This window comes from Aythya fuligula, chromosome 14 (assembly GCF_009819795.1).
Source record: "Aythya fuligula isolate bAytFul2 chromosome 14, bAytFul2.pri, whole genome shotgun sequence".
In the NCBI taxonomy this organism is placed as follows: domain Eukaryota; kingdom Metazoa; phylum Chordata; class Aves; order Anseriformes; family Anatidae; genus Aythya; species Aythya fuligula.
Window position 1 is genome coordinate 12,579,994 of NC_045572.1, and position 20,879 is coordinate 12,600,872.

Genomic DNA, 20,879 nt, shown 5'->3' on the forward strand with positions numbered 1-20,879 from the left:
TGTCTGAACAAATACACTTCTGCAGTAGCCAATTAAAAGGGGACACTGCCAAGGTTTTTAGAGCCACCCTGAGATGGTCTCCACCTCATTTTTAAACCAGTTCTCATCTAAGTCAGACAGCTTCACTATTCAAGACAGAACAGAGACCACTAGCAATACACAAGCATGCACTAAAACTGTTCACAAAGTGCCATTTCGATACCAAAATAATAGACTCTGCCGATGTAAAGATAGACCCAAACACTGCAGAGTAACACGCACATGCTAGTTTCAGGATATTAAGCATTTTGGCTTTAGAAATATAACGAAATATACTGGGGGTGAGACCAGGTAAAAATGCCATGCAGCTCCCACCAACACAATGAAGATAAAGGCAACGTGCGAAAGGCAAGGGAGCTGACTCACGGAATCTCTGCTCATCTCTCAAACACACCCTGCTTTTCCCTAGGCTGTATTTTTGCCTGTACATTGCCCACAAATACCAGCTCAGCCCCACAGACACTATCCTGTGATTCCCTTCAGTTATAAAAAAAAGGCTTATCTTCCTCAAACTCCAATTCAGATCCCTTCTTTGCCACTGCAGTAAACCCCTACTCCATTGAGAGCTGCAAGGGACACACGGACATATCTCTGCTGCAGCCTGGAGGTGCCGCTGAGCTCACGTGCCCCCAGGTACCATCCAAATATAACATCCAAAGGTAACGACACAGCAGGCAGCCTACTGCACTGCCTGTATGCTCCTGAGGGAAGATGGAGGTAGAAAACACTCCCTGTTGACAACATCTTGACTGATGACCATCCCAGTAACTTGGGTCTTGCTGGACTGTGCTATGGGAACTGCAACTGCACCAGTGGTTCCAGGGCTAGCAGACACCAGGATCCACACATGGTGAAATATGATGCTGCATTAAGGATATCACAGGCACCAAGTGAGCCGAGGGAATAAAAAGAGACTGGAGAAACACAGCTCACACAGAGCACAACCCAGGCCAGCCAGGGGAGAGGTGGGAGTGCTGAACTCATGAGGGTGCACAAAGGGAAACATTTGTCTCTTCAGAGCATGAGGGTGTGTTACCACTGTTAGCCCCATGCGACCTTTCTAAAAAAAGCACACCAAACATCATCTGCAAAAGCATAAAATATTAGTGGGACAAGTCTAACCGAACCACAGTCAGCACAGAGAGGACCGTGCCAGGGTTAGGTCACAGAGCAGGTCACAGGGTGGTGACACAGCACGGAGCCCTCCCTGGTGCTGGGGCACGCTGGCTGTACACCATGAGCACCCTGCCTCCCTCCTCCAGGTCCTTACCCAAGCCAGGGCACATGAACCTTTCTTAACAGTGCAGTTAAAATTAAGAGCAATGATGAACTTTAACTGCACTGCTTTGCTATTTCTGACTCAAACAACTATAGCATCCTCCATGGCAGTAATAATATCGTTAAATAACACACTTAAAATCATTCAGCTCTTTTAGTTTTCACACAGGTGCTTCAAGAAACACCTGTAAATGAAAAACACCATTTCAGAAATTAACATGTAGGTGCCTTTTGTCTAAACCAGTATATAAATATCCAGATTTCAGAATTATTTTCAAAGTGTGACTTAAAGCATGTAACAGCATTAAACATTGACATGCGTAGGGTCTATGCAATACCTCTCCTAAGCAGCCACCAGCTTGGGCAGAGGAATGTAGAAGCACCCATTGCTCAGCAGCTGAAGAGCTCTGCTGCTGAAGTCAGACAGAAAGAAGGGGAACAAACAGCACCAGGAAAGACTATCTAACAGATTTGTTTTTCACACAACACAGTCAATACATCAAGTCTTTTATTCGCACCTCCAGAAGTCATCATCTGTTGGTAATTACAGCATGGCTGACCCCACTCCCAGTGTTTTCCTTGACACTGGTGACAGGAGGATTGGCCTCTTCCCTATTAGCTAAACTCAAACCTACAACTTGCTTCTGAATATCTCATTCACATCGAATATTTCCTTTTCAGTATATTTTATGCTCCACCAGAAATAAAAATCAATCCATCAAAGCACTGCAGTTTCATCATTATCCCCTAAACAACAAACAAACAAAAGAAACCACATATTAAAAAAATAAAATAAAATCACATTTCAGTGCATGCAAGGCAAGGTTTTTGGAGCACCCTCTGTTAACTGGAAACTAATAAAAGTGGATTTTGCAGTGCCTATTCTAAAACAGTAAATAATCTTGTGTTTATTTATTTAACACAAAATGCTTGGGCAAGCTCTGCAAACAAAACTGCAAAATAATTCAGCTGTTCAGGACCAACTTGTAAGCAGAAGACTAAGCTCTGCTCTGTAAGGGCTATGATTCTTCTCTGGTCTTATTGAAACAATAAAAAAAAGCAGTCAGGTAAAACAAAGTATTGTTGCTCAAAAGTTCATTTTGTATTCACATTTTTGAACAGTCACGTACACCAAAAAGTTAAATTTTAAAGTTGGAATAATTGTAAATTTGATAAAATAAAAGAGATGAAATTCAGGGTTAATGATTTACTTGAATGTGATGGCAAAAACAGTGAATCAGAGGTTGGACTCGATGATCTTGAGGTCTCTTCCAACCTAGAAATTCTGTGATTCTGCGATTCTGTAATTTTTTCCTCCTTTGGAAAGATAGTATAAGGTAGAAAATCCACTTACATCCTGTTTAGGTCCATAAAATAAGTCACAAGAAGAGTATAGCTACACATGCTGACACTCCAAGAGTGCATATGTTCTGCATCAAGAATTTTGTAAATAAAATAAATAAGAGACAGATTTACAGGTTATTTTCCAAATCATGGAATGCCTCTCCTGCCCCACTCCATGGCTACGTGCCTCGTACATACACAAGGACAGTCGGCACAGACCGAGCTTCAGCCAGCACCTCAACTCTTCGCATCTTGAACTTGCAACACAGGCTAAAAGTCAGAACAAAACATGGGGGTTGTAGCAACACACCGTTTTAAAAGGCTTCAAAAAGTTACTGGAGCAAGTCAAACTGCATAAGATTCTTCTGTGAGAACTCAGGCTAGCAGCAGTCCAATAGCTCAAAACAGCTCTCCTTTAATTAGCTATTTGCCATGTATAAGAGAGGTTGGAGGAAGTGCCCAGTGCTGCATTCTCATTTGCGCTTTGCTGTGATCCGTACAGCAGCAATTCAGTCCTGAGTGAAGCAGAGCTCATTATCCAGCAGAGATGAACTCTCCTCAGGAGAGAGCTCCTTCTCCTGCTGTTAACAGCATCCGCTCAGTGCCATCACCCCCGCCACCTGCTCCGGGCAGGGCACGGCTGGTACCTGAAGGCGATAAAGGCACTTTGTTTGCTGGGAAGGACCTAGCAGACCCAGGCTAGGAGCAGCCTGGTTTGTAAGCTGTATCTAGTAGGAATAGGAGCACAGAAGATTGAAGAGCCTCCTCTGATGTGCAGCCACTTCCCAGGCTCTGCTTGCCAAGTTGCATGCTCCACGTTTGTAACTTAGGCACATTTCCCTGTCTAAGCTTCCTCAGAGCTACCTAAAAGAGAGTTAAGACCCTTACCATCATCCTCCGCAGACTCTTGAGTCAATCTTTAAAAGGACTCTTCCATTGATTTAGCAAACATCCACCGCAGGGACCAGTCAGGCCTCTGGACGAGCAGGCAGTGCTGTAAACAGCCCCGTACTCCCAGGTGAGCAGTTTCATTGCTGCACTCACAGACCTCTGCCAACAGCACCTCGGTGATGCAGAGCAGCAGATGCAGGACCCAGCCCTGGAGCAGGCTGAGCTACCCCCAGGTTAACAGGGGGCAGGGAGCAAGCTAAGACCACAAAACAGCGCCGTGTTCAACCCACCTGCAGGAACCTCCCGGTGCTTCTTTCCTCCTCATGATTATCGTCTTACTGTTATCCAGCAATGTTTTAACAACTGTTTTCTTATCACACCAAACTGACATCTCTGACAAAAAACAAATGTCTAATTCTCCCATATTTCTGCAGAGTATGCTACAAGCGAGCAAATGTCTACAGAGCCACATTATCTGGTTGCCTAAGCACAGATTTCACTCTTTAACCTAGTATTTTCTCACCTTCAAACAAAACCAACAACACTCACACACAACACACACCTCAGTGAGGATCTTTTGCTCAAACTTTCCCCCCAAAATAGTAGGGCAGGCCTCCAGCTAGCAGCACAACTGGCAGAGCGCCAGGGAAGTTAGTGGAGCTGCAGCAATTTATGACTCTTAAAGATCTGGCCTGGAGGTGAGTCACATGGATCACCTGCTGCTTGAATTTCAACAATTTAAAGGCGGGAATTTTGTGGGGTTTTGGTTTTGTGAGGTTTTGTTTTGTTTCAATCCTCTGGATGTGCAGTAAAGCTTCAGTCAGTGAAGGCCAATCCAGCATTTCCTCCTGGATATTTTGGAAAGCTCCACTCAGACCTACAAGATACTTTGAGGCATGCTGCTTCTTGGATTTGGACAAATATATATTTTTAATCACAGCCACCTTTCTGCCACTTGAGATAGTTCATTAACCTACAGACTGATGCTGCTACTTTTAATCAAGAGGTGAAAGCTTAGCTCAGAGCTTTAAAACAAACAAAAAAATTATATTAAAAAAAAAAAAAAAAAGGGATGCTTTGGGACACCTTTTCCTGCCATCGGTCCGAGCACTGTGGCTCTGGCTGCTGGCATTTTTGGGTGCCTCGTGCAATACGGTCTGTTCTCCCTCTGCTGAGCAATTCAAGCACTACATAGAATAACGAAGCTGCCTTTCAGCAAAAGGTCCTTGAGTCGTGTCAGTACTGCAAGGGAACAAACTGTAATTCTCAGGCTAACACCAGAAAAAAGGAAGAATGCCCACAGAGAGCTGCCTGCCCCACACCCCCACAGAGAAGCACACCATACCAGTCTGATGGCCAAGCACAGGGGTGTAGAGCCAAGCAGCCCCACACAGCAGTAACATGGCCAACACGAGCCCCCATGGTGCTGGTACCTGCTCACATTTCCCACCATGTCAAAACCAGTACATCAGCAGGTGGCCAACACCAGGCAAACCTCCAGAGAAGGCAGGGAAGATCCTACCTAAATGGCTAGGCCTGACAGTGATCCTGTCAGAAAGAAGTGATCCTGTCCTATTGCTTGCACACCTCCCACACCAGGAAGGTGTAAAACACCACCCTGCCATTTCAGCTGCTGGGCTGGTTCCTGACACATCTTGGCTCAGCCCAGCAGCAGGCAACACCCCCTGGATGTGGGCCCAGAACTGGTAGCTCTGCACTGCTGGTAGGTCTCTAACACCCATGGGGACTAAGAGGGACAGTAATGGGAACGGTCGGCATCCAAAAGTGAACACTTGGGTGTTTTTTTTTTCCCTTAGGAGAACTTACATGACACAGCGTTAGAACCTGGTTGATGGTCCTGGCACGTCCACACTGGAGGAAAGCAAGGAAATCCCAAGGCACACAAAATGCAGATGCACACCTCCCTTCTCAAAGCCTCACTGAGATCACATCCCCAGGAGGAGGAGGACTGAAGCAACACAGGTAGTACCACAATACCGATGTTTGGGCTTTCCATCTGTTGGATTTTCTAAGAGGCAGCCCAGCTCACCATCTTAAAATGCACTACATTTAGTGAGCTCCCCGTGCATCACCAGATTCTTAAAAACATCACTAAATTCCAAAATAATCAGAACTTAATGCTTGTTGGTTAACAGAGTGCAATGCTGAGGTTTTACAGAATTTTCACCTGTGTGAGGAACCAGACAACCTCCCTTGCTAAGCAGAGGAGCAGATAATGACCATAGCATTCTGTCTTTACTGAAAAGCAAGATCCTCCATTTGTTGAAGACTACAAAAACCATCCATTTTCACTAGCTACACTCAAAGTCAACAAAACAGCTGCTAAAAATGGCAGAAATGGGGGAAGAAAAGAAGAAACAAGTAAAGACATGACACCTGAAGAGCATAATTTCAAGCACGACCCAGCACCTGGTAATGTCAATTGGGTCCTTTGGAATCATTTAAAAACCAGCCAGATACAAGCCACGTCCAGGTGCACTGTTATTGCGAGCAGCTGATCACGGCTGGGAGGAAGAATGTGCAGAACTCACAGAAACACACAGTTGTGCTTACACCACCCCTTGATTAATGGGCCAGGAAAAGTTCTTTGGTTTCTTTTCAATGTTTATCAAATTAAAACAAAAGCAAACAAACAAAACCACCAACAATATGTTTTCAAAGAGCATCCTCAGTAAAAATCCCTTGTTAAAATCAATGAGAGACAAGCTGTTAGCTGCATGTAGTGCTGGAAAGCTGCAGATGAAATGCAGAAAGTTCACATGTGTTCATTCCTGATACAAAAATTCAAACATTTGCAGTTCCCTCATAAATCAAAGTTTGTCATTAAGCAACACCTAAAGTGCTATCTTGCCAAAACCTCCGCTAAAGCATCAAGGTAGCTGCTAATTATTTTTTTGACAGTCACTCAGGAAATATTTCCAAGGCCAGGAGCTGGGGGCTGGTGTAAGTCCTTCCTCCTTTAGGATTCTGGATGCTGATGGCATCAAGGCAGGGAAGCAGGTCAGGAAGTACGTCAGCTGGTGTCCAAAGACAAAAGGACTCCGAGGGTGATGGTGTATGGGAGCTTTTAGGCTAAGATACTTCCCTCCTCAAGCACCCCTAGGGGACTCGATGTAAACAGATAACAAAGCCTAAGGTTCTCACAAATGAAATAAAAGCAGGAGTAGACAAGAGAGAAAGTTATTTTTTCACCTAGAGAGCGACAGTGTTAGAAGATTGCCCTGGAGGCTTTAATCGATGCAAGTGAATCTTTTATATTTTTCTCCAGTATTTCCAAAATAAGTCGATAAGATGCCAGCACTTTCTCAACATAGAGTGACCATTTCCCAGCAAGCTTGAGTTAAAGTCTTTATCAAAAGAACTAAAGAAATACATTATGATTTCAAGGGAAAATAGCAAGCAAGGAAGCAGAAACAGCAGGATAAAAGTATAAGGTAGGGTAGTTTTTCAGGAAAACTTTGTACTATGTTTATTTTTAAGCATGATTAGAAGTGAATTAAGACTAGTTGAACCAGAGTTGCTGGTGCACAAACACACCTGCAGCTACCCTGGACCATAAGAACAGCAAAACAACTCAGAAACGCACACCACCATCAGGCACTAACCATCCAGAGGCACTTCCACATTCAGGACCTCCTCTGATGAAGAGGACGCATCTACTTGTTCATCTGCCTCATTGCAGATCGTGTAAAGCTTCCTATGCATTCAACCAACTTCTAACGGATCCACCTAATAAACTATCACCCAGCGGATATGTGCATGCATATTGCATCCACACACATCACATTAAATAAGGAGCAACAGACCATGTTATATAACACTCTTTTACATAATTATCAGCACCTGAATAAACGGCCCTGCCTGTCTGCCGGTTTGCATGCAGAATAGCTCTTGGCCAAAGGAAATGTAGGCAAGGAGCTTTCCAAAGCCATGAAGCAGCTTACAGTCCCACCTTCAGCTGGAGCTTGGAGAATCTATTTCTCTAATTTCCTCTTTGTAATACTTGCTTTAAATGCACAAAGCGAAACAACTGTCAGATTTTAAGTTTTAAAAGTGTTTCCAAGTTACCTGCAAAAGCAAAGAGGCACAAATGAAACACATCGGGGCATGCGATTCACAGTTCTTCAAACAAAATGTTAAAGGCTTCCAGAAAGCACAACACAGTCAATGTCTTCACTGCACTCCAGTGCAAGAATTTCAAGGACTTAAGGGGCAAAGACAAAGGTAATCTTTCAGTGGCAACCAGAATATTGCAACAGCTGTACCTCTGCTAATCAAAGAGTTTAGAAGCAAAGTTCATGCACTGTATTGCTAAGAGGTGAAGCTCTCTTGTAGTAAAGAGCTTTTACTACAAGTAATCTTGACTGGGTTGCTTCAAAATTGCGACTCCCGTTTCTCATTTATCAATATCATTTTGTCTCAAACTGACATTCAAAATAGAACTCGTCCTTTAAAAAAAAAAAAAAAAAAGTCTGAAATACCAAACTGGATTAACATTGCAATGAGAAGACAATGGGATTATGTCAATTTATACCAAATGAAACACAACCAAGACTTCCCTCCTTTGAGGAGATGCTGGAAGTGGGACAATTCTACTCTTGAAAGCACAGGGCACAAGAGCCCATCCCCATGCCTATGTAGTGTCACGGAGCAAATCTATCTGTTAGCAGGAGGAGGACTCACTTCAGCAAACTAATGTCGTAACGTCGCTGGCTGCCCTATTCTGTGCAGCACACAACTGAGAGTTGTTCATTTTTCTTTTCAATGAGCCACTATGCAAGTGTTGATTTAATGGTTCATTTATCAACCCCTCTGAATATTAAGCAATTCATTTTGACTTAATTTGGACAAGTCAATTTCACCCATCCTTTCTCCCCTTGAAAAATGTGAATTGCTGTCTAAGGAGAGGCTATTTTAAAAGTTGATTTAACTTGGGAATCTACGGCTTTTATACCCTTCCATAGCCTAATAAATATTTTTATCTAACTTTCTTTTTGTCTTTGCATTTTACATGCTATACCTGAAATTCACAACTGCTAAAGCAAAGCCACCTCAGTGAACATTCTTAACGCTGCAGCCCAAAACGCATCTCCTGCAGCTCTCCTCCAAGACGACCACCACAACGTCAAGCACACCATCGCTACAACCAACCAACCTCCGCAATTCTCTAATTCTTAAGCAGCTCCTCGTTGCAAACCCGTTACTTTCCTTAAAAAGTTTTTCTCGCTAGATCCAACTGCCCAACAGGAGAAGAAAAAAAAAAAAAAAAAAAATCAGCGAAGGAAACACCTACGCTGTGGGCTTGCATTTCAGCAGCAGAAGTTGGCAGCCCGAAGAGCTCCCGCGGTGCAGGTATGTGCGGTGCCGTGCGGTGCTCAGCACCCGCGGAGCGGCCCCGGGAGCACCTGTTGGACACCCCCGGGGGGGTGCCGGTGCCGCAGCCCCCCGCACAGCCAGCGGGTCCCCCCGGAGCTGCTCCGTTTTTACCTGCTGCTGCTCCCGCGGCGCTCCAGCCCTCCGGCCGGCTCGCACCCCCGAGCTGGCGGCGGTCGGCTCCCCAGCTCCGTCCTGCCGCGCATCTCTGCCGGGGGGGCAGCCCCGCACAGCGCCGCTTCCAAAAGTCTCTTCAGGGAAGGGACTGAAGGGAAGGACCCCCCCCCTCCCCATGCAAACACGGCCCCCCCACACCCCGCAAAGCTCCGCCGAGCGCCAAGCAGCATCCTCCCGACGCCCAGAGCCGCTTTACCCTGCGGGAGCGCAAATAAAGGAACCGAGGAGGGGATGCTCGGGGCACCGCTACCCACCCCGAGGGGGGGCCGGGGGCGCACGACCCCTGGGGGCTGCGTGTCCCCACGACGAGCATCCCCGGGGGGAGCCCCGCAACTCCGCCAAGTCCGAGAGCGGAGCTCCCGCGGGCGGTGCCGGGCGCTGCTCTCACCTGGACGCCGTGCGGGGTGGGGAAGGGGGGAAATTGGGGGATGAAGGGGGGGGGCTCGGCCCCTCTCAGGACATCACGGCGGCGGAGCGGCTCCTCCGGCAGCGGGGGCGCGGCGCTGCCTCACGCCGCGGCGCTCAGCCGCGCCTCCCTCCCGCACATCCGCGGCCGCCGAGCCCCGGCCCCCGCTGGTGGCGGCGGCGGAGAGGGGGGGGGGGGGACAGCACCGGGGGGCGGCGGGGATGGGGGCGGGCCCCGCTCCCGTCGCCTCCCGCCTCGCCCCGCCCGCTCCGCCGCCGCCACCGGCCCCCCCCGGGAGAGCCTCGGCTCCTCTGATGCGTCTAGGGGGTGCCTTCTCCTTCCCCCTCCGTCCCTTTTTTCCTTTTTTTTTTTTTTTTTCCCCCTCTTCATCCCACTTTTCTCCCTGGTAGCCGTTTTTCTTTTCCACGCGTTTTTTCCCCATTTCTCCCTTCCTTCTTTTCATTCCCTCCCATTTTCCCACCTTTTTTTTTTTTTTTTTTTTTTTTTTTTTTTTCCTGTCCCCCATCCCCTTCTACGCCCCCTCCACTTTTCCCCATCCCTCTCCCTACCAAAAGCTTTCAGCACAGGATCCTGCGGCCAGGCGCCCAGCAGCCTCCCTCTCCGAGGAGCTGGCCAAGGGCTGTGGAAGCATGTCCCCAGGGGTGGGGGCTGCAGCACCCCACAGAGCCAACCCCGACCCACAACTGGCTGGCACCAGAGGACACTTCCAGGGCCATCCTTCCCCCCTGCCCTCGGAGGTTACAGAGAAGTCAGCTTCCTCCAGAGCATCCAGCACAAATCAGAAGCAAGGTTTACTGCTCTGTTAAGCCCAGGCAGCCCACCCTCTCCTGGTTGCACCAAAATGCCCTAAAAAGAGCCCAGCCACCAGGTCCAGCTGGCTCCTGAGCACCCAACCTGCACACCGGGCTGTGGCATCCCTGCAGCAACAGCACTTCTACTGGGAAAGTTTCATTCATTACAGACAGGATCAGTGGAAACATCTTTTCCACCATAAAATGGTGATTGTTTTGCCACTACAAGCGAATGTTTTGGTTTCACCAGATGGCAATGGAGGTTTGTGCTCCATGTTTTACTGTGGAGTTAACGATCATGGTGGAAAGTTGGTAACAGTTCACAGCAAACTCAGTAGCTACAGACTGGTATTCACTAGGACAAGGTTGCACTTGCATTCGTGGAGAACTCGTCCATCCCATGCCTGTCTACTGCTCTTCCCCTCCACTGAGTAAGCTCAGGTAACCTGAAAATTCCAGTAAAGTGCCAAGTTTTGGGTTCACTAGAGATCTGTAAAATCAGTGTCCAACAAAAGGACATTAAGCAGGGCTAAAGTTATAAAACCAAAACCTAAGATGAAGGTGTTACCCTGGGTCTCCTTCCCACTCTCTGGGTTAAGGACTCATTTTTATTTTCTGAGAAAGAGGAATGATCACTGATGAGCTGTGGCACAACTTAAACAGCAGTAGGTACGCACAAATCAGAGATTGTTTCCATCAGTTTAACTTAGCTGCTACATCTGGACCTTGGAGCTAATCACTGGCAGAATAGAAATTTCGGTCTTATAAAAGTTTATCAGAAGTCAGTTTAATTTGTAACTCAATGAATTGATACCAATGTGGATGTTGCAGTCTTCATGACCACCAAGTATCACTAAAACAACATCAGGGAAAAAAAAATAAAGTATATATATATATATAAAAAAAAGCTTAGATTAACCAAAAATAAGTTTCTTCCATCTCAATATCACACAGTTTGGAGCTCCAATTAAGTTATTTTCTTACCACTCTAAAAAACTTGCAACTGATGACAAATGTTTTTTTCAACAGTACACAGAAAATGCACTGAAGTCCTGCCCTGCACATGCACCTCTAGGCATGCGCTCCCTCCTCCTTTTGCATGATGTGGAAACATGGCTCAGGCAGCAGTGTCAGAGCTACGCCTGTAAGAGTGTTGCTGAAGAATTCAAAAGAATGTATTCAAAAATGAAAAAGAAAAAAAGGAAGAAAAAATGGGAAGTATCAAGCACCATATCCTTCATTAGCACACATCAAGTGAGGCCAGCTCCAAATTTGACCTATGGCTCTTCACTTTTTTTGTTATTCTTTTTAGTTTTAATTCTTTTCCCCACAAACTCATCCCAGTTATTGTCTTTTCCTCCCACTGACCGTGTCACTGTGCACTGGATCCAGTTGGCCAGCAATGGCAGGGAAAGCTAATTCCACTTAGTTACTGGAAAAAAAAACTATAAAAGCAAGTATGTTTCCCTAAGGGCCTAGCCCAGGATGATAAAAAATCCAGACCAGCAGCATATTTTCTTAAAATTAGTTTTGAATGTCATCTCTTTTCCCACCAAAAAATGTAAGTATGAGAAGAGTACTCCAGGCACACTGAGGCATACTGGTGGACACTTTGGTTTCACAGCTCTGGAAATCGCACCCCAGCTATACCCTCAAGCTGGGGAAACAGCACCAGTCTCCGCCCCAAAACTGGGCAAACCCTCATCACATTTCAGAGGTGCCACAAACACACAAATGCCGTAGGGCTGTAGCTAAGCTTATTTAAAGTTATGGGGTCAGTGACAGCAGCAGCTGCTGCTCCTGACCTCAAGGGAATCACGGTTCTGGCTAACACCAGCTCCCGTCCTCCCATTTCTCACTGGACTTACTGGGGTGTGGGTTGTGCTCAAAGCTGCTGGAATGGGGTCCCAGTAGGAACCACAGGCCGGGTCGTGCAGCAGAGGCAGAGGAAAAGGCAGTGCAGGGGAAGATAAATAACTTTTTCTGTTAGGGCTGGCTCTACTTGTTTTCCCTGCCTTTCGAAATGAACAGCTGCTGCTCAGGTTTGCCAGCATCCAGCACTCAAAAACTGTGAGTGAGAGACTCAGAAATAGGATGATTGTCTGTAAAACAGTCTGATACTGAGAAAAAAAAAAAAAAAAAAAAAAAAAAAAAAAGCTTCTTTTTATTTAGCTTGTGATTACTATGTCTGTAGGGATCCTTTTTCAAGCTTTTTCTCTCAGTTCATGAGGAGCAGAGATCCACTCTTTTTTTCCCTTTTTCATTTTTTTTTCCAAATGAATGCTGGGATTCTAGCATAATCAACTAATTCCAGGAGCTGAGGCTTGAAGATAAAAAAAGTATACCATGTCGCAAAGCTCACAATGCAATCTCATTGCATTGGCATTGGCAGCAGTTCACTTGGCTCTGGAAATAATAAAGTGGGAGACTGAAATGACAAACAAACTGGAGATCCAAGCCCAAGTACCACCGGGGAATGCAAAGCAGATGGCCAGCTAAAGAAGACCAGCCCAAAGAATCGCTGTAGTCTTCGTAGTAAGATTACTGACAGCATCCACCGTGGTTTCCTCCTTCCTACGAACGTGTCTGGCATGGTTTGGACCTTGGTGTCCTTGTCCTGAATTATTAAGACAAGCAAACAAGCTGGAGAGCCCTCTCAATTTCAAATCATCTGTGCACCCTCTCACAGCAAACAGACAGTCAAGGGCATAGGGGAGCCTATGCAAGGGTCGGGATCAACAACTTCCAAACTTTCCTGTGCCATCTTGGGACCACATTCCTTACGTTACCTGATCATTCAGCTACCACAAGGATAATACTGATGTGTGCTTTCAGGAAGAATCGATTATTCAGCATGGTTGTATTAAAATGTCTGCTGTCTTTCAATATGCCATAGCATTATTTCATCAAGAGAATTTGTTTAGAAGTTGCAAAATGAAGTCTGTGCTAACCAGAAGCAGACACAATGGAAATTAGATTTCGGGACTCCCCATAAATATGCAAGAGTGAGCATATGAGATCATATGTAGCAATTCATTTTCAGAAAGAGGAAAAAAACAAAAACTAAATTACATTGTCTTCTGTCATATCCAGTTTGCCCAGCGGAGGAAAACACATGAGTATCAACCGTGACCATCAGAGGTAAGCAGTGTGATAAGAATGCCCTGCAGAGCTCCAGCGGGACAAATCCTTCCTGCCTACCCCAATCAATACATTGGTTTATTGGGGAAGAAACAATTATTGCACAGCGAGTTCCAGACTGCCAACCCCAGCAGATTCTCTCTGTTGCCAAATAGGATTTCTCTTCCGTTTATGTCCTTCCCAAGCACTTAGCAAAGCTGCCCGGTTTTCTTGTGCTTCTAAGTATACTGTTATCTTCTCCAATTCTCACTCTCTTTACCAGTCTAGAAACACAGCACTGACCACTAAGTAAAACCTACGTGCTCTCCTCTGTGACTGTTCTCAGAGATCAGGATTTGGGACTTTGGACTCAACAGGAAAAGTTTTCCACAAGCGCTTGGAGCTAAATACCACTCACCATATTTGGGGGTGTTGCTTCATTACCTGTTGGTCTGACATAAGCTGGATATGATCATTTGGGGCCGAGAGGGAATTACAGCCCCCCTTGAACAGGCACAGACCTCCTGTCCCGCTCTCCCAGCCCATCTGCCCACAGCCTGGTGCATCGCTGGAGCACGGCCAGGCAGCCAGAGAAATGCATGCAGTGAATAAGGTCTTCCTTCCCCAGCAGCCAATAAAGATAATTACACAGGCCAGCATATATTAATTTGAGTTCAGCCCTTTTCCCACTCAAATTAACGTCAGTTTGGCCGTTAACGCTGATGCTAGCAGAAGCTGACCCAACAGCACAGGGCTAAAACGAGACTGCTCTGCAGCTCACTGCTCATCCCCATTGTGGGTGGAAGGGAGCTGCTGGCCCAGCAGGGAACTGGTACCAGTTCTCAGAGCCAACTGGGTGTCCAAGGCACCAGAGGTGGCTCTCACACCTACTGCAGGATCTCAGGCAGAGGGAGCTGCATCGTGATCAAAGCAGCACCACCTCTGCCCCTGCAGCACCGCAGCCAGGCCATGGGCACGCTCATCTCGCTGGAGATCATTTGCCAAAACCAGCACTAAGGGAGGGCAGGGGAAGAGGCACGCACGGAAAAATGTTATCCCAGGGGGCTGGAGTCAGGGGAGCTGGCAAAGAGGAGATGGCAGCTTTCTGTGAGGGTGCCCAGGTGCGCTCAGGCAGGCGTGTGACACTCAGGGACTTCCAGCCCGGGTCTGTCAGGTTGTTAGTAGGCTTCCAGACCACAGGAATCACTTGTTATCAGTATCAGGGATGACACTTGAAAAATCAGGGAGAATCCATCATGACCTGAGAGGTTATGCTGGTGTAACGGGCAGCCCTCGTATCTCCTTCTCCAGGAATGAGGCTCAGCCCTTACGTCTCCATCTCTGCTCGGTGCAAAGCCGGAGGGGGGTAACAACGCACTGCCCCTGGGGCCTTCCTGCAGGCCAACAGCTCACCTTATCCCTCATACACGCAGATCTGGATGCATGCAGGTACACACACACATATATAATTATTACCCTCCCCAGTTTTCCCTTTCAACAGCATTTTTCTTTCAGGCAGTAGCCTGCCTATGAGTATGTCTGAACATCCAGACACACAGGCACTCAGCAGCAATGCTGAAAAGCCTCAGCCACGCTTCCATGGAGCACACGTAGCACACTGATCTGCACGTGTTTCAGAAACACACACAGCTCTTCTCTGTCCATATTCTGCTGTTTCAGTAACTCCGCCGAAAACTTTGCTCACTGGCCTTGTATCACGGTGGGTGTAACTACAAGCAATTGCTCGCCTGCTACTCAGAGCGGAGTCACATGCTGGGACTGCTCATGTGCTGCTCATATTTTCTAACAGCTGAGATGAAAAAAAAAAAAAAAAAAAAAAAAAAAAAAGAAAACACAACTATTTCTATCTAAGACACTTTCCTCTGTTGTCTGAATGCCCCCTGTTACACCAATTTCCTTGAACTGGTCATTCCCCTCCCTGTTTCCACAAAAATAACTGCTTGTAATTCGGATCTCCCATCTTTCTGCCAGACAGTGTTCGCAGAACGACTGCCAAGGGAAGCTTCACACAGGAAAAAAAAAGAAAGGGAGGAAAAAAAAAAAAAAGAAATGGCAGATTAAAAAGATCAGCTCTGATTCTTACCTTCAGAAGCAGACTCCGTTCAAAGCCCACAAACACTTTTACTTCGCTGGAAGTCCACCAACTATTTTTAGCTCCCCGTGGGGATGCCAAATACGGCCTGCAGCCCCCTCCCTAGCATTACTAATCTGCCCAGCATAACAGCGGGACACCTGCTGCTGGTGAGTCACTCTGTGTGTGAAGCTAATGGTATATATATAGGCAAACCACAAAGACAATTGCTTATTTTCCTCCCTAGCCTGTGTTGTTTGTGCCTTCCTGGATTCTAAGCACAGCAAATAAGTGCACAGACAGACTTCTGATTACAAATTCAATGTAAAATTCTTGTTCTCTTCAGATCAGAAGCTGTAAGTGAGCTGTAGCAGAAGCATGTTTGCCTGTATTTGTGCCATTATACCCATGTGCATACACGTATCTGCACTTTCACACGTGTATCCATCCTCAGTGTCACTGTGTTCATGCAAGCTCCAGCTCTGATATGTGCAAACCAGCGTTTTCTCAGAAAGCATTTGTGGAAATTCAATAATTACAAACCTAAAGCCCCATCCTGGTCCTGCCTTCCCTACTCAAGAAAGAGCAAGCATGGAAAACAGGCATGTCCAGGGGAAACTCAGGTTTATAATCTGCCAGCATGGAGAAGAGACCTGCCACATGTCCCTCGTGCCTCATACGAGGCAGAAGTGGCTCAGTGGTTGTACAGCGGCTGTGAAACACCAGCCATACTCCCCATTGTTTGCTTCTCAGCCATTACTTGAGGCGAGAAACATGGAGAGAGCAAGGCTTTGGTCTGCGCTGGGAGCCTGATTTAGCTCTCCCCTCAAGCCGTGTATTTTATTGTTATAGGCTGTACTTCAGAACTTCTCAGAGCTGCAATAAAGAGCTGCTAGGTCTGGCATTGTGATCTCTGGAAGATCTCTCTTTTCCTTCTTTTTTGTCACTCTATTTTTTTCCATAATGTAAAATTTTGGTTCTTTCTGTCTTTGAAATAAAGGCTTTGTCCCAGTCTTCTCACTTGGGTAATAATGTGTATTTCTACTCCTGATGGACACTAGTACTCACCATTCCTAACCTTAGCTCACCCTACTGTCCTACTGTGGAATAGGATGAAAATTTAAAGGAAATACTAAAAACATTTGACAATAACCTTAACTGTCATGGGCAGAATCCGTGTTAGGCATTGCAACACATGAAACTGTACCCTTTAGATTGGTGGATTTAACCATGTAAACCCATACGTTGCCCCCACAGAAAAGCACCTGAAGTATTCAGTGGATAATGAAAAAACTTCCTGGAGGTTTATAAAACCATTGCATCGAATATGTTGCACCAGAATGAATTTTATATATATATATATATATATATATATACATATATATTCAAGATACCTCTGTTCCTAGAGAGTTCTGCAGATTTTCAAATACATTTCTTTAGAGCCTTTCTTTTTATTTTATTTTACTTTATTTTTTTTCTTTCACTCTCTATCTTCTCCTGCTGAACTGGAAGAAGTATGGTACAAACTAAGAAACTCTCTCAAACTTTCTGGTTCCCCTTCTCCAAGAGGAGCTGAGTTAGGCAGCAGCAAATGACCAAATTTTCCCTCCTTCATCAGCTTAGGTTGTGTGCTGTATAAAACCCTTCAAAAGCTGAATGATGCTTCTAAAAATTGCTGTTACGTATGTTAAAGGCTCTTTGAGTGAGATTTTAGAAATGTATTTCAAACCCAGAAATTAAAAAAAAAAAAAAAAAAAAAAAAAAAAACACTTTGCAAATCAACATCTGACCCCTGAGAATGACCAACATCAGCCCTGAGCCTTCTCCCCCAAATAAAGATATTCAAGGATATCACGGGCCCTTTCCCTCCCGCTGGATCCAGCAGAGCAGCAGGACTCGGGGCAGCACTGGCAGCTTCAGGCAGAGCAGGTCGGGCCGCACTCTGCGGTGCTCTATTCCCCTCTAGTGACTGGATTGCACCGAGGGTATTGAATCAGCTGCAGCCTTCCAGCTCTTCGGAGCAGCTGCATCCCTCAGGCACAAGCAGAAGCAGCTCTGGCTTTGTGCTTCAGGAGCATTGCATCCTTTTTGGAAACTGCAACCCCCCCAAAAAAGAATCTCCCTTCGCATCTCAGAAGCGACCAGCTGTAAAGGGGAGTGACAAACTGAGTGCAAGGGTCAGCTCTTCCTGCCACCCCTCCACCAACAGCCTGTGTGCCATTAACATATTAAGTTACACTGAAGATCTATGTGTCTATGAAATAAAAAAAGAAGTGGAAGCAGAAGATGAAAAAAAAAAAATCAGCATGTCTGCCTTGAATCCCAATTACAAAAGAATTGTTTGCCTTAATTCTAAATGTATTTAGAATATGGAGCATATATTTCCAAAGGATGTTTTGTATTTACAGCGTGTCTGTCTGGTTATACTGCAGCAATGTAATTGTTTTCCTGCTGAGAATTATAGCAGTGAAGTTACTCTGGGTGCGATTACAGCTAATTATAGTTTCGCTTTGGAATTTAAAGGCTCCCCTGCACCACTCTCTCCTTTCCACTTAGACTCAATGGCCTCGGAGTGCGTTGTGGCTGCTGCCCGTAATTGTAGTAACTGAGGTCTGTAAGGTCACTGCCAGCTCTGTGGTGTTCGGGTGCCTTTGAGGTTTAGTTGCTGGAAATGGGTAAGTCATTACGGTAACTATGTGAGGGAAAATCCACAATGAATGCCCTGCACTGAGCCCACAGCTGAGACAGTATCAGCCAAAACTTCACCTGGGAGGAGCTTTAACCATGAGAAGATGGCATCCCCTGCCTGGCAATGCACTGGGCAGCCTTTAGGAGAGAGAGCAGTGCAAGATTTGTGTCCATATGGGGCAATTCTTAACAAAGATAAGTTATGTTCAGGGTGGCTAACAGCTGAAGAGCAGAGAGACATTTGTTCCTGTGGACAGACCCAGCAGGAGGTGGTGACTGCTCTGATATCAAACCTAGAGCCCTAGGAAAGCCTGGGTAAAGCGGCAGGCACAGCTTGGCCAAGCTGCAGCAAATTCATTGACTTCTCCCTAATGGGAAACAGTTCTTGACATTTTTCATAACTGTAGTTGTTCCTTTTGCCTCTAAATCTTTAAAGTCTGATGCTGGAATGAGGTTTTCTTCATAAATCACTTCCTTCTATCATACCTCTGCCTGTCACTGCTGATATCCTGAGCAGAGAGCTGAGCTCCAGCTCACTGGAAGAGCAGGGAGGGCATCCAGAACACACCGCAAAGCCCAGCCCAGCACCAGCTAGAGTGGCCTCGATATTAATTCAGCACAAAGCATGTTGGTGGCTGTGGAACAGCTCAGGCCCCTCAAACTCTGCAGCTGGATGGAGAAGGGCCCCCAGGCAGCCCCGGTCCCCCCGCACCCCAGATGGCACAGCGTTGGGAAGAAATGTACTCCACTGCTGAGCGGCACCATGTGTTTCCAAACAAAATGTCAATGAGTTTTCCAGATTAAAACATTAAAAATGTATGAGCAGCAACTGTCGCACGCAAGAGAGCTAATAACGTTGGTAAGGTTTATTCCTTCTGAAAACAGGTGAAATCATGGTTAGGATCAACTTATGCACTTACAGCTTCATCACACTGAAGGCCAGGAAGACTTCTTAGATCTACGTTTGACTTTATAGCAAAAGTTTGCATTTTACCTAGCTATCTCTGATCGAACACAATTATAATGCCCAAGATAGCCAACAGGAGAGAAAAGCAGCAAGTCTCACTCTGAAGCCATCAAAAAGCAGAAAATCCTCTTTTTTCTGTGGAGAATTTGCTCTAACAACCAAAATCACTTTCCAGTTAAAAGCAAACAAACAAAAAACAAAACACATACCTCGTTTAATCATATCCTGTTCAGTTTTTAAACATTGGCTCTTCCAGTTTTGTCTGATAGATCAGAGAGACTTTTAGGATGTAGCATTTTCTTCCCAGAAACAGGTTCATGCACAAAAAAATCACCTCAAACTTTTTTTTGGTCAAACAAACACACTGAGCTTTTCAGGCCTTCTATTTCCTCTGACCCTCAAATAATTGCAACCATTGTTTCCTACATGTTCTCCAGCTTTTCCATATCCTTTCAAAGTTCCAACACAGTACTTTGCTATTTCAGACCTAATTTTAACAATGCTGCACATAGAACTAAAATTACCTCTTTTCCTGCTATTTGCCACTCCCCAGTTTATACATTTAAAGGCCGTATAAACTCATTTTACCAGACAATCACAGAGGTTCTTCAGATGCACAGAGGCTTTTTGGAGCATCCTTCTTCTCATGAGTGCTCCCTGTGCTCCTGTGTGCAGGGCTGTGCCTGGGGACAGACCAACAAATGTTGGATGGATTTCTCATCATCTTTATCAAAAGATTCATGTTTCTCAGTGTCACTCTCCCTTCCTCTTCTCAGCATCCCACTTTCTTGATCTCCATGCTGTGCAAAATGTTTTCATCTCGTGTCTTACAGCAGACCATTGATAAAAACACTGGAGAGCTTTGATACTGACATAACTTTCACGTGCCCCAGAAACCCCAGGTCCGTTCAGTGCCAGTTCTGCATTGGGAGCTACTTGTTGAGCTCCATCAGACACCTCTTAATCCACTTAATGTATGTTCCCGCATTATTGAATAGTGCTAATGTTTAATCAGCACGTTATTCAGTACCAAGTCAAACACCTTACAAAAGTGTAAATGCACTAAATTTATACAATCGGTTTTGTCAACCAGACATGCAATATAATCAGAGAGCAGAATTAGGTTTCTTTGATAAAGTTTGCCATAAAGCCATGCCGTTTAGACTATTTACTAATTCAGTTTTGCATCAGCTTTTGAATTATTTAAACCCAAGTGATTACAAACTAACCAGCCTGCTTGGCTCTCAGGAAATACTTCTTCAAAACAGCCTTCTCTCTGAAATTAACACAGACACTTTTCATACGACCGGCTGAGTGTTATCTCACTCCTGAGGCAGCCTTTACTTTCAGGGGGATTGGGTTGAATTTGCTGCCTTTCGGAAGCTGCCCCAGAAAAACCGGTCTCTGGTGGGACCAGCTGGCTAAGGCAGGGGTACCGTGCCCCATTCCTCCCAGCACCCTTCACTGCCACCCTGCTGACAGCACCTCACTAGCACTTCCAAGGAAAAGAGACAATCAAACAATTCTTCTTTACAGTTTTCCTTGCAAAAAGCTGAGAAGTGACTTTATCAAAAGAGAAAACCTGTGGCACTCCTGCGTGCACCTGGCAGCACGCAGCCACTGCTGCATGCAATCTTGTGATTTAGGGCCCCAGATAAGTCTGCTCTTTAA